Below are 12,428 nucleotides of genomic sequence, written 5' to 3'. Positions count from 1 at the left end.
CAAAATTTTTGGGTTTCATTTTTCTTCTCCCCAACCCCTTTGCTTTTGAATTCGACTGGAATAGAATAAAGAAGTGTTTTTAAAAGTGAAAACTTTAAGCGATTTTTAATTAATCAGGCAAGTGGATAAATACAAATAAATAATAAATAAATAATATAAAAATAATAAATAAATAAATATATTTGCACATTTGAACAACGATGTCTAAGTGCGGCAAAAGCGTATTAGCTGTATAGGATTTCAATCATTGTTTAAAGTGTTGTGAAATTAAATCACGGTAAATAAAATTGTGCAAATGAATTTGTTTTTGGTGATAAGAGTGCAGTTTATGTAAAAGTGCTGTTATTGTAAAATTTTACGCGTCACAAAAGTTGGCTTAAAAAAAATGAATAACAGCAGATAAAACAATTATAATATTTATAATATAATTTAAAATTGTTTTTTTTTTATTTTATTTTATTTTTCCTAAGCACCGTGAAGTTTTTATTCGTTATAAAAATTTTCACATAAACGCGTGTTCATGAGTTGGGAACCCATCCGCTTTGTTTGTGTTACCAAAAAACAGAAAATGTTAACCAAAGAGCACTTCATTGAAGCGGATAATTTGCGGACACGTATAACGCTTCGATTCAGTATTTACTTTGGATTCACTTTCATTAACTTATAGTAGTTCATCTAAATACCACTTCATTTATGTAATCGAAATAAATTCATTACTGTTTGAAAATTAAATAAAATTTTTCCTTTTCAACTATAAAACAAAAAAATGTTTTTTATCTTTTAATCACCGAACGAAATGTAACATAAAACGAAGCCATCTGGTGGCGAAACGGAGTTCGCCGGGTTTGCTAGTTGTCCTTGGTTGTTTGGTTTTTAATATTTTCTTTATTGATATTGGTTTCTGCATTCAATCTGCCAAGCATATTCTTTATGCGGATAACCATAAAATTTACATGTCAGTGAATTCCAGAAATGACAGTTATTTGCTACAATCTGACTTGAACAAAATCAGTAAACAGTGTATTAAAATTTGTTTATTAATCATATAAACCATATTCTGCCGAAGGCATATGCAATGTTCTGATTTTTTGAAAGAAACACTTGGAACTCTTCAGGCGTTGTTGATATTAATAGAATTGTTAGGCTGCAGAAAAAATACTTAAAATTTGCAGTTCAGCCGTTACACATTTCGAAACCTTTGCCAGCTTACTCTAGCCAATAATGCCTATTGCATACCTGCAGTCTTGTAGATAGGCGTTCGATAGCGAGCCTGCTTTTTTCAATGATTTAATAATTGGTAATATTGATAGTCCCTTCCTATTAACCACTATTTAATTTAATGTCCCAGCCAGGAGTCTCCGTACCGTCATCCCATTTAAGGAAAGTGCTGCGAGGACCAATTATGCGCGGAATGATCCAATTTTAAGACCGTTGAGACTGTTTAACTCCTTGCCAGCGAGTATTAGATTGGGTTGGGGATCCACGAAAGATGTCCTTAGGCATTTGCTAAAATAATATTTTTTAATTAATTTTTAGTTTTACAGTTAAGTTAGCTGATAAGCCAGATAAGGATAAGGATTAATCCATTGGCGAGTAAATAAATGCTGGTATCAAATGGTGAAAGACAGAATCTAAACACGGTTGAGCAGGAAACTTTAAGCGCAAATGTAGGTCACACTCAATATGTAGGTTTCACAGAAGATGTAGATTTCAAAGAAGATGTTGGTTTAACAGAAGAAAATCCTGTGCCCATAGGAAAATATATACCCTGTAGTTCCCTTCGTAAAACAAAAAACAATCGCATGGGCTTTATCTAGCGAAGTTCAAAATAAAGCCGGCTAACAAAATTCTGTCGGCACTTCTGCCACTGGCCTGTGCCAGTCAGAATTTTCGGTTTCGTCTCCCTTCTCCCCATTTCCTTTGCATTTGAATTCGGCTGCAGCTTAAGTAGGTAATTATTTTAAAAAGTGAAAGCCAGAATTAAGTGATTTTTTATTAATCAGGTAAGTGCAGTTAATTATTTTTTTTAATTTTTAATTTAAAACAAATAAATTAATTTTCACGCTAGAACTGCATAATGATGAAATTTTTGTTAAGCCGAAGAATTCCCCAGGAACTTTCGGTAGGATTCGTCCCAATTTTTTCAAGGAATTCCCCAGGAGTTCCTAGAGTATACTTAATGATTACCGAGAGAATTCCAGGGGATTTCCGGAGAGAATTCCTAGAGATTTCCCGAAGAATTCCTGGAGCATTCCTCCCGAATTCTTTGGGAATTGCCTACAATTTGTGTACGAAATTCCCGAGGGATTTCGTGGGGAATACAAGGGGAAAATCCCACGGATTTCTTTTCAAAATTTCCTAGGAATCCTTTTTGGAATCCTCCCGGAGTTTGAATTTTGGGCCACAGTCGTCTCCTTCATACAAATACCGTTTCGTTTTGTAAGGAGAATTCCGAGGGAATTGGTGTGGAATTCCCGTTGACTCCCGGAGGATTCCTTACCGGGTACTGGAAGTATTCCGGATTGGGATACCTGAGCGACGTGGCTGTGGCGCTTGAAGAACTAGTTGCTGGGATGCTACTGGTGCTTCATTGAAACCAGGTGCAAGTTTAAAAGACTGCGTTGTATTAGATATTTGCTCTTCTTCATATCCGGTTTGGAAAACATTAAGCTGTTTGGATCTTCTGCTTTTCAGTTTGTTTGTCGAAGAGTTGATTTATGATCGAACGCACCGGGCGACCATAGAGCAATTCTGAGTTAGGGGAACTAATAATACAAAATCTATGTGTATCCTTTCTCAGGCACTTAACGCTTTTGGACAGCTCTGGAATTTTTTTTTGGGGCTATGTTTCCAACCTTTCATACGCTCCAACTCTTGGCAGACTTTCTCTGTGGTCTGACTAGGGGTCTATGGTTGCAGTTAGATCATTTCGAATTTATTGTATGTTTATGTTTATGTAATAAAATAATGGTTTTATTCCTGTTAAGGAATGAAATTCTAATAGCTGACGCAAAAATTCTCCGCTGTCTTGCTGTTCCATGTTATTCAAAATTATTGACCTTAAATCAGCAGTGTTAAAATCTGCTCCATCATGAAAGGGTTTGTATAATTTAAAAAACGGTACTTTTAAATTAATATTAATTTGATCTTTCAGAACAGATACTTAAACGCAACTTTTATTTCTAAGACATTGAAAGAGCAGATTTCGCATAGCATGCAATAATAATAAGTAAGATTTCTTTATTTTTATTTTGCCATTTGTAAAATTTGTTTCTAATGCGGAAGGCTTAATGATATCAGTTTTCTGACGTCGTAGGGAAATATTTTAACAAACACTTTTTTATACCCTTGCAGAAGTTATTTTTATTTATGACAAAAGTTTGCAAGACCCTATAAAGTATATCAGCATCGATCTAGCCATGTCCGTCTGTTAGCATGTCCGTTAAACCGTCCTTCCGTCCGATTCAACGCAAACTATTCTCTCAGTTTTAAAGCTATCTGCAAAAATCTTTTATAAAAGTCGTCTTGCTGTTGCATGTAGTAAACAAGTCGGAACGAGCCGTATTGAACGACTAAAGAATATAGCTCCCATAGGAACAATCGGAGAAAAAAGAAAAAAAATTATATCTTTGCTGATTTGTTATATTGTTTTTAATTATTTATTTAAAATGGTTGACCTGTTGACTTTGTTTATGTTTTTACGATGGGCTCTGTGTAAATCGGAATTTCACATAATTAAAATCTCCCAACCGTTTTCAACGTAAGGTCTGTATGGAAAGAGAGCATTCAAATTGAATAAAATTGGACTCCTATTTCATATAGCTCCCATGGTAAAAATGGGAATATATAAACCAATTATTTAAAAAAAAACTTTTAACTTCTTTTGTAACTTTATTTTTTGATTAGGCGACAGTAATAGTTTAATACAGTTAGATTGGTTTTCGGGCCCTAAAACATCGATTTGATACGCACAAACAAAACAACAGAAGGACAAAAGTTTTCATTTTAAAAATGCTGCCAAACTCTTGTTTATTGAATATTGGACGCGTATTTAAGGCCAAAATACAACAATGTCAGAAAGGTAATTTTGATTTTCCGGCCGCAACAGCTTAATTATAAGAACCAAAATTTTCACTTTCATTGCTCCGAATATAAGATCGGACTATTCTTTGCAGATTTCCAATATTGTTGCTATGTATATATATTATCGTCACTTCGTGAACGACCTTCAACAGTGATGGTTGTATTTCACAATTTCGTTTTTTTTTTCATAATATTTCTTTCTCTCCTAAGAATATCCAAATACCAAGTCATCTACGTCATGATGCGTCTATGTACATATGTAAGGTGATCTCAAGGCGAGAGCTGAGCATTTATGAGAACGTTTTTGCCAGCCGTTTGTTAATCGTGCATATGTAAAACAATTGCTACCTCTTTCTAGCGCTCGTCTTTGTGAAAGCTGAGAGAGAAATCTTAAAGATGTAACGTCCTCGACAAAGCTGATGAGACCACCTGATATAGTTGCATTACGGTTTACGTTACCGAATACCGCCATATGTTCAGATATTTAACATGTTACTGAAAATAAAAACGGATCTACTTTTTTAAACGTTTTGATAAAGTCTGTTCACGGAACTCTTCATTTTTGTCGGCTGATCAAACCCAATTTACTATCCCTGACATATATGGTAAATTTTCCTTGGTGGAGTTTTGGTATTATGTAGCAAATGAATGAGAACAGGCTATTAGACAAATATCGTTACATGTCGCGACATTGCCGATGTACGCTGCAATGTACCGAATTTCCACTGTGGTAATTTGCTTTATGTGTTGTTTTGTTTTTATTCTAGAAATATCAACAAGAAAGAAGTAATGTAAGTTAACTTATTTAAATTTTAAAATGTGTCTTATAATAGTGTTTATAAAAACAGCTTGAATTATTTTCGTTAGGCTAAACCAATTTCTTAAACTGACAAATACCTACGTATAGCAAAATAACAAAGTATTAATACCGTATACATACACGCGTAGGGTGCTCTAATTTTTGTATCGTTAACATTACATGAATAGTTATACTTGTGTTTAAATTCTTTAAAAATAATTTAAATAGTTTTATGCGATAATTTCCGTACAAACGTAACCATGTATACATATGTATGTACACTGTATGTATGTACATACTTATGTACATATGTAAGTATGTACATATGCTTAGCTTATTAAAAGAAGAGTCTTGTTCAAAATTAAATTCATAATGGAATAAATTAAATTATTTTAAGGTCATTAGGAATCTAATATTTAGTCCAATATAAAAGATAATTTTACGCTCTTGCAGAGAATACAACAATGTGGTCAGATACATATGTACATAAATCGCAAAGGAGACCATTTCGACCCTACAATATACATAAACGTATATGTATATAGAAAAATTTGTACAACTGTATGTGTATTATTTATCAGCATTACCAATTGAGTAAAATCCGCCTGTCTGTCTTATTTACTTAGTCTAAAACAGTATTTTTAAAATACTAAATTTTGTTTAAATACATTTTCTTGGGTAATTAAATATAAAAGTACATACACACGTGCAGTGGTGGAAATCTTAAAACTTAAACATCTAAAACTAAATTGAACAGTGTAATTTTCAAATTTATTTATTTTTTAGTTAGTAAAGGTATTTTTAAGAATTTTTGAAATATTTTTTTTTAGAATTAAAAACGAAAAATAAGATAAGTTCGGCAAGAAGAAGTCTACATACCCTCGAAGCTTTTACAAAAGTGAAATACATATTCTATAAAACCACTTTATTTCGATTTTTATGCCGATGAATTTTTTCTATCGATCCTGTTGTAATTCAGCTAAAGGGCTCACAGCTTATTTAAACCTAACACCATCCAAAACTTAAACAATATATGAAATCCTAACTAAAAAACTGTTCAAACTGATTTTAATGCAGCATAATTATTTTATGATAAAATTAACTTTTATTTTATTAAAAGAATTTTTAAGAATATTTTTTTAGTTAGAAAACGAAAAGATCTCAGAGTTGAACCACATATCGCCGTTAAAAAAGCTTTTTATATATGTATAGTATTACAAACCTTATATCCACCAATTTTGTTATTGTTTCTGATTAAAAGGCACCCCTTTTGGGTTATTTATGCTAAAAATCATATATTTTCAAACTTTATAAGAATTTTTTATGTCGGCGATGCCTGGAGACTGTTCTGACGGAAGAACCATATGGTCGTCCCGTCCCTATCTCAAGGGCATAGGATAGTGTTTTGCACGACATGGACAGTATGAAACCGCAAAGAAATGCGAGCATGTTATAGAACCACTATCAATCGGAAGTGGACCCATTCTAAAATGAGTTGTTTCACGCTTTTTTTGCATCTAAAAAATGCTTCCATTTCAGTGAAAGGGACAGGAAAGTCCATTGGAATCGGCTTTCCCTTTCAATTGTGCCTTACGAATCAAGCATGCTACAACGCACTACTAGAACGAACTTAAAACTGTTTCTCGGAAAACTTTCAGGATTTGTTACAAAACAAGCAGTTCGTTCCGCAAGAACATAGTTAGAGTGGTTATAAAACATGCCTTATACCCAAGATTGTTAAATCCAATTTTTTTTTAATTTCAATTTTTTTTTTTAATTTTGTTTTTATATATACTTTTATTATTATCTCGTTATTTTTTTATTTCGGCTCGTTTGATTCTTAAGTCATCTTTGAAGTGAAAGCCAGCTTAAAGTTCTTAATGTGGTCGGTAAGCCGCACCAGTCTCTCCTTTGTGAGTCATGAAATCTAAGAATTAGAAAATTATTTTGCTTTCAGTTAACACAGTATTTGTAAATAAATGACAATTTCATTTGTGCTCAAAAAGTGTAAGCAGTTAAAATACTAAAAATTCTGAAATGTAAAACCCTGTTTGTAAAAAATGTAAATATAAATTAAAAAACACTTCTTATCCCTTGTCCACCATAAACAGAGACCACTTTTATTTTGAGTTCACCCTAAACAGAACTGAAAGAAAAAATAGCAAACAAATCAAAGAAAAGTTTATAAAACTGAAATTTAATACAAATTTACATACATATGATAAGGACTTGAAGTACCTTATGTTTTGAAATTGGTTGTTCTGGAGTAAAACAAAAAGAATATGTTTAACGCATTAATTAAATGCATTATAAATTTAAACTGATATCTTTCTGCAGTGTATGCTCACAAATACATTTCCTTTTATTTTTTCAATTAACCGCCACTCACAATTTTAATCATGTGCATTTTTGAGCGTATACTGTATATAAGATTGGGTATACATTTTTTTATTTTTAAGCACACTAGCACTTCACATTTTGTTTGTGTTTTTAAACCTTTGCAGAGGGTATTATAATTTCAGTCAGAAGTTTGCAACGCTGCGAAGGAGACGCTTACGACCCTCTAAAGTAAATATATTTTTGATATGCATCATTAAGAGAGTCGGTCTAGCCATGTCCGTCCGTTTCTAAGCAAACTAGTCTCTCAGTTTTAAAGTTTAAATGCATTAAACTTTTCCAAAAGTTGTCTTTCTATTGCAGGTAGTACATAGGTCGAACGAGTCGGATCGGACGACTATAGCATATAGCTCTCATAGGAACAATCGGAAAAATAAATTTAAAAAAATTATAACTTTGTTTTTTTATTTTTATTTTTAGTTCTTCGAGATATAGTAATGGTTAAATATTTCAGAATTACGGTTTAAATTTCATCAAAATCGGACGACTATAGCATATAGCTCCCATAGGAACAATCATAAAAATAAATAAGAAAAATTATAACTTTGGTGTTTTTTAATTTTCTTTTTAGTTCTTCGAGATATAGTATAGGTTAAATATTTTAGAATTACGGTTTAAATTTCAACAAAATCGGACGACTATAGCATATAGCTCCCATAGGAGCAATCGTATAGCTGCCATAGGAACTATCAAAATTAAGCTGCAAATCATAATAGCTTTAATGTTTTTAAACATACACGCAAAATTTTAACGTTTTTAAGAGTATTTAGTTTTTGAAAAAGCTGCAAAAGTATATGAACTTCGGCTTGCCTCAATTCAATTGCTTCAATTGTTTAACTGCATGTAATGATTACTGGTTTCGTTTACTTAAAAACTTGTAAGGCTGCCGGTTTAACTTTCTGCTTCCACCCGCTTTTATTCTATTATTTTTTCTCGTATGCTAATCGGCCGGCGTAACCATTCGCTGGCGAGGGCCAGCAAACAAATCAAAGAAAAGTTTATAAAACTGAAATTTAATACAAATTTACATACATATGATAAAGACTTGAAGTACCTTATGTTTTGAAATTGGTTGTTCTGGAGTAAAACAAAAAGAATATGTTTAACGCATTAATTAAATGCATTATAAATTTAAACTGATATCTTTCTGCAGTGTATGCTCACAAATACATTTCCTTTTATTTTTTCAATTAACCGCCACTCACAATTTTAATCATGTGCATTTTTGAGCGTATACTGTATATAAGATTGGGTATACATTTTTTTATTTTTAAGCACACTAGCACTTCACATTTTGTTTGTGTTTTTAAACCTTTGCAGAGGGTATTATAATTTCAGTCAGAAGTTTGCAACGCAGTGAAGGAGACATCTCCGACCCTATAAAGTATATATATTCTTGATCAGCATCACTAGGAGAGTCGATCTAGCCATGTCCGTCTGTCAGTTTGTCCGGCTGTCCGTCCGTTTCTACGCAAACTAGTCTCTCAGTTTTAAAGCTATCTGCATGAAACTTTCCAAAAAGTTGTCTTTCTATTGCAGGTAGTATATAAGTCGGATCGAGCCGGATCGGAAGACTATAGCATATAGCTCCCATTGGATCAATCGGAAAAATAAATACAAAAAAATTATAGCTTTGGTGTTTTTTAATTTTTTTTTTAGTTCTTCGAGATATAGTAATGGTTAAATATTTCAGAATTACGGTTTAAATTTCATCTAAATCGGACGACTAGAGCTTATAGCTCCCATAGGAACAATCATAAAAATAAATAAAAAAAATTATAACTTTGCTATTTTTTTTTTAGTTCTTCGAGATATAGTAACGGTTTTAATTTCATCAAAATCGGACGCCTATAGCATATAGCTCCCATAGGAACAATCGGAAAAATAAATAAAAAAAAATTATAACTTTGGTGTTTTTTAATTTTCTTTTTAGTTCTTCGAGATATAGTATAGGTTAAATATTTTAGAATTACGGTTTAAATTTCAACAAAATCAGACGACTATAGCATATAGCTCCCTTAGGAGCAATCGTATAGCTGCCATAGGAACTATCAAAATTAAGCTGCAAATCATAATAGCTTCAATGTTTTTAAACATACACGCAAAATTTTAACGTTTTCAAGAGTATTTAGTTTTTGAAAAAGCTGCAAAAGTATATGAACCTCGGCTTGCCGAAGTTTGCTTCCTTTCTTGTTTAAGTATGTTTTAGGTTCCCAAACCAAAATTCGCTTCAATTGTTTAACTGCATGTAATGATTACTGGTTTCGTTTACTTAAAAACTTGTAAGGCTGCCGGTTTAACTTTCTGCTTCCACCCGCTTTTACTCTATTATTTTCTAATCGGCCGGCGTAACCATTCGCTGGCGAGGGCCAGCCATCAACTGTTCTGTTATATGTTAGGTTCATGCCGTAACGGTATCGTTGTCCGATTCTTATAAAATTAGATCGGTAATTTTAAAATAGTATACCATCACTATATAACTAAAAAGTGTTTCATTTATTTTCTAAGAGAGCTTTATGGTAAGGTCGTCCGATCCGGCCAGCTCCGACCCGCTCCGACCTATATATACCAACAACAATAATAAGAAGTTTTTTGTGAAAGTATGGTCTATTTGCATATAAACGGACAGACAGAAGTGCCTAGATCGACTCTCCTAGTGATGCTAATCAAGTTCATATACATTATATATGTCTTCAAATGTCTACCCTCTTCGTCCAAGTAACAAATTCAACTCAGAAATAAAGTTTATGGCCAATACAAAAATGTAGAAACAAGGTATAACCATGTTTTATTGTTGATATGTATACGAGATAATGAAATGTTACAGATGAATTCTAAGCACTAATAAATAATTTTTTTTAAATAAATTTTGCGATTAAAGTCTCCATTAAGGGCGATGGGAACCCTTTTTTTTTAGCAAGCCCACTCTTTAGCTATATTATATATGTCCCAAATAATTATTTATTATTATTTGTAGTTCTGCAAAAAAAATCCCAAAAAATTCTTAAAAACTGTCACAAGAGGCGACCCTCTTTAAAAATAGTCATAGTCAAAATATCATAGTCTCTGATCAGCTTTCGTTGCGAGCAGACGCGTTTTTCATTTCGTTATGACCCCATTTACGTGCTCTGAGTGCAATGTTGCCGTTACGCATGCGCAACTTCGTGGTTTTGAGGCGGTTCGATGTTCATCGCTTTGTCATCGCACTTTCCACACTTCTTGTGTTAATTTGCCTGAAGAGGCAATAAAATTGCTAACTATTATGCCGAATCTGTTATGGCAGTGTGATAGCTGCGTGGTGAGCAATGATTTGCACTCAAAAACAGACGAAATCATTGAAGAACTTTGTGAACTTAAAAGCCTATACTTGCACTTAAATACAAAGTTTCAAATCGCTTTTCCTGAATCCGTGGGTGCCCCGGCTAATGTTAACACCAACAAGCGGAAGAAGGAAAAAGTTGCCAATAAACCTCCGGCTTTATCTACTTCCCATCATAACAACCCCGTTGTGTCAGACCATAACCCTCCCAATGAGGGCTTTACGGTTGCCTCCAAAAAAAACAAAAAGAATCGTAACAACAAGAAGCATATTATTGGTTCGGCGCTAGCTTGTGATCAACTTACAGTATTGCCCAGCAAAAGATTTTTGCATATTGGCAAATTCGCTGTAAGCACAAAGCCAAAAGCGCTGTGCAAGTTTGTTTCTGACAAGTTAAAAGTAAATTTTGACAGCATATCATGATATTCAATAACAAAAAAAGAGGTAGATCTTAGCACACTGAAGTTCATTAACTTTAAGCTTGGAGTCCCGGAGCAGTATTATCAGACTGTCTTCAGCGGTGATTTCTGGCCACAATCAGTTAAGGTGAGCCGATTCATCCACTTGGAGTCGACCGTGGTGGACACATTGGGTGGTGAACCATTGCGTACATCTAACCCTGCCAAGCTTCCATCAAAAAACCCCCAGTAATCGACGTCACTGGCTCTGACGTCATTATTGGTTCACTTTCGTGCATCATTTATAAGTGCAGTTCTCAACTTCATCACCAACAACAAATGCATAAGCTGGTGCTTAGGCCGCTCGCCCTCTACATCGTTCTTTCGAATCAAGGCGCGAAGCCGCAGGTGTTTTCGCATCAACAACAATACGGCGCTCTCTTCGGAGTTTCGCTCTCTCATCATCATGCAGCTTCATATACTCAGTCGCTCTTGACGGCTGTTTTTTCTGATGTTCCCAATGCATATGATAGTAGCGCGCTCCTCATATTGGCGCTTTATCCATCTCCTGTTGCCTCGCTGCTTCGCTTTACTCGTGGATGGCTGAGCGATTGCGTTGAATTATCACTCTCTTCGCACCCATATTTGCAACAACAACAAAATCGGATGACTTTACCCTTTTCTTTATGCAGCTCCTTACTTGAAAAGAGTCCGCTTCTATACAGCGCTCTCTTCCGAGGCAATAAAATTGCTAACTATTATGCCGAATCTGTTATGGCAATGTGATAGCTGCGTGGTGAGCAATGATTCGTACTCGAAAACAGACGAAATCATTGAAGAACTTTGTGAACTTAAAAGCCTATACTTGCACTTAAATACAAAGTTTCAAATCGCTTTTCCTGAATCTGTGGATGCCCCGGCTAATGTTAACACCAACAAGCGGAAGAAGGAAAAAGTTGCCAATAAACCACCGGCTTTATCTACTTCCCATCATACCAACCCCGTTGTGTCAGACCATAACCCTCCCAATGAGGGCTTTACGGTTGCCTCCAAGAAAAATAAAAAGAATCGTAACAACAAGTAATCGACGTCACTGGCTCTGACGTCATTATTGGTTCACTTTCGTGCATCATTTAACTGCAGTTCTCAACCTCTTCACCAACAACAAATGCTTAAGCTGGTGCTTAGGCCGCTTGTCCTCTACATCGTTTCGAATCAAGGCGCGCAGCCGCAGCTGTTTTCGCATCAACAACAATACGGCGCTCTCTTCGGAGTTTCGCTCTCTCATCATCATGCAGCTTCATACGCTCAGTCGCTCTTGACGGCTGTTTTTTCTGATGTACCCAATGCATATGATAGTGGCGCGGTCCTCATATTGGCGCTCTATCCATTTCCTGCTGCCTCGCTGCTTCGCTTTACTCGTGGATGGCTG

The 12,428-nt window shown here is 34.4% G+C and overlaps 1 long non-coding RNA gene across 1 annotated transcript; it reads right to left on the bottom strand.

Moving 5' to 3' along the window:
- Positions 1 to 531: 531 nt before the first annotated feature.
- Positions 532 to 4,871, bottom strand: LOC128264156 (uncharacterized). The gene is made up of 3 exons (XR_008268660.1): positions 4,764 to 4,871; positions 4,432 to 4,578; positions 532 to 1,506 (listed from the first exon to the last, which is right to left on the bottom strand). It is a non-coding gene; the product is annotated as an uncharacterized LOC128264156 (long non-coding RNA).
- Between the last annotated feature and the right edge of the window lie 7,557 nt (positions 4,872 to 12,428).

The sequence above is a fragment of the Drosophila gunungcola genome, unplaced genomic scaffold, assembly GCF_025200985.1.
Source record: "Drosophila gunungcola strain Sukarami unplaced genomic scaffold, Dgunungcola_SK_2 000059F, whole genome shotgun sequence".
Lineage (NCBI taxonomy): Eukaryota > Metazoa > Arthropoda > Insecta > Diptera > Drosophilidae > Drosophila > Drosophila gunungcola.
The sequence above is the reverse complement of the archived record's forward strand: the minus strand, read 5'-3'. Positions and strand labels throughout refer to the sequence as shown.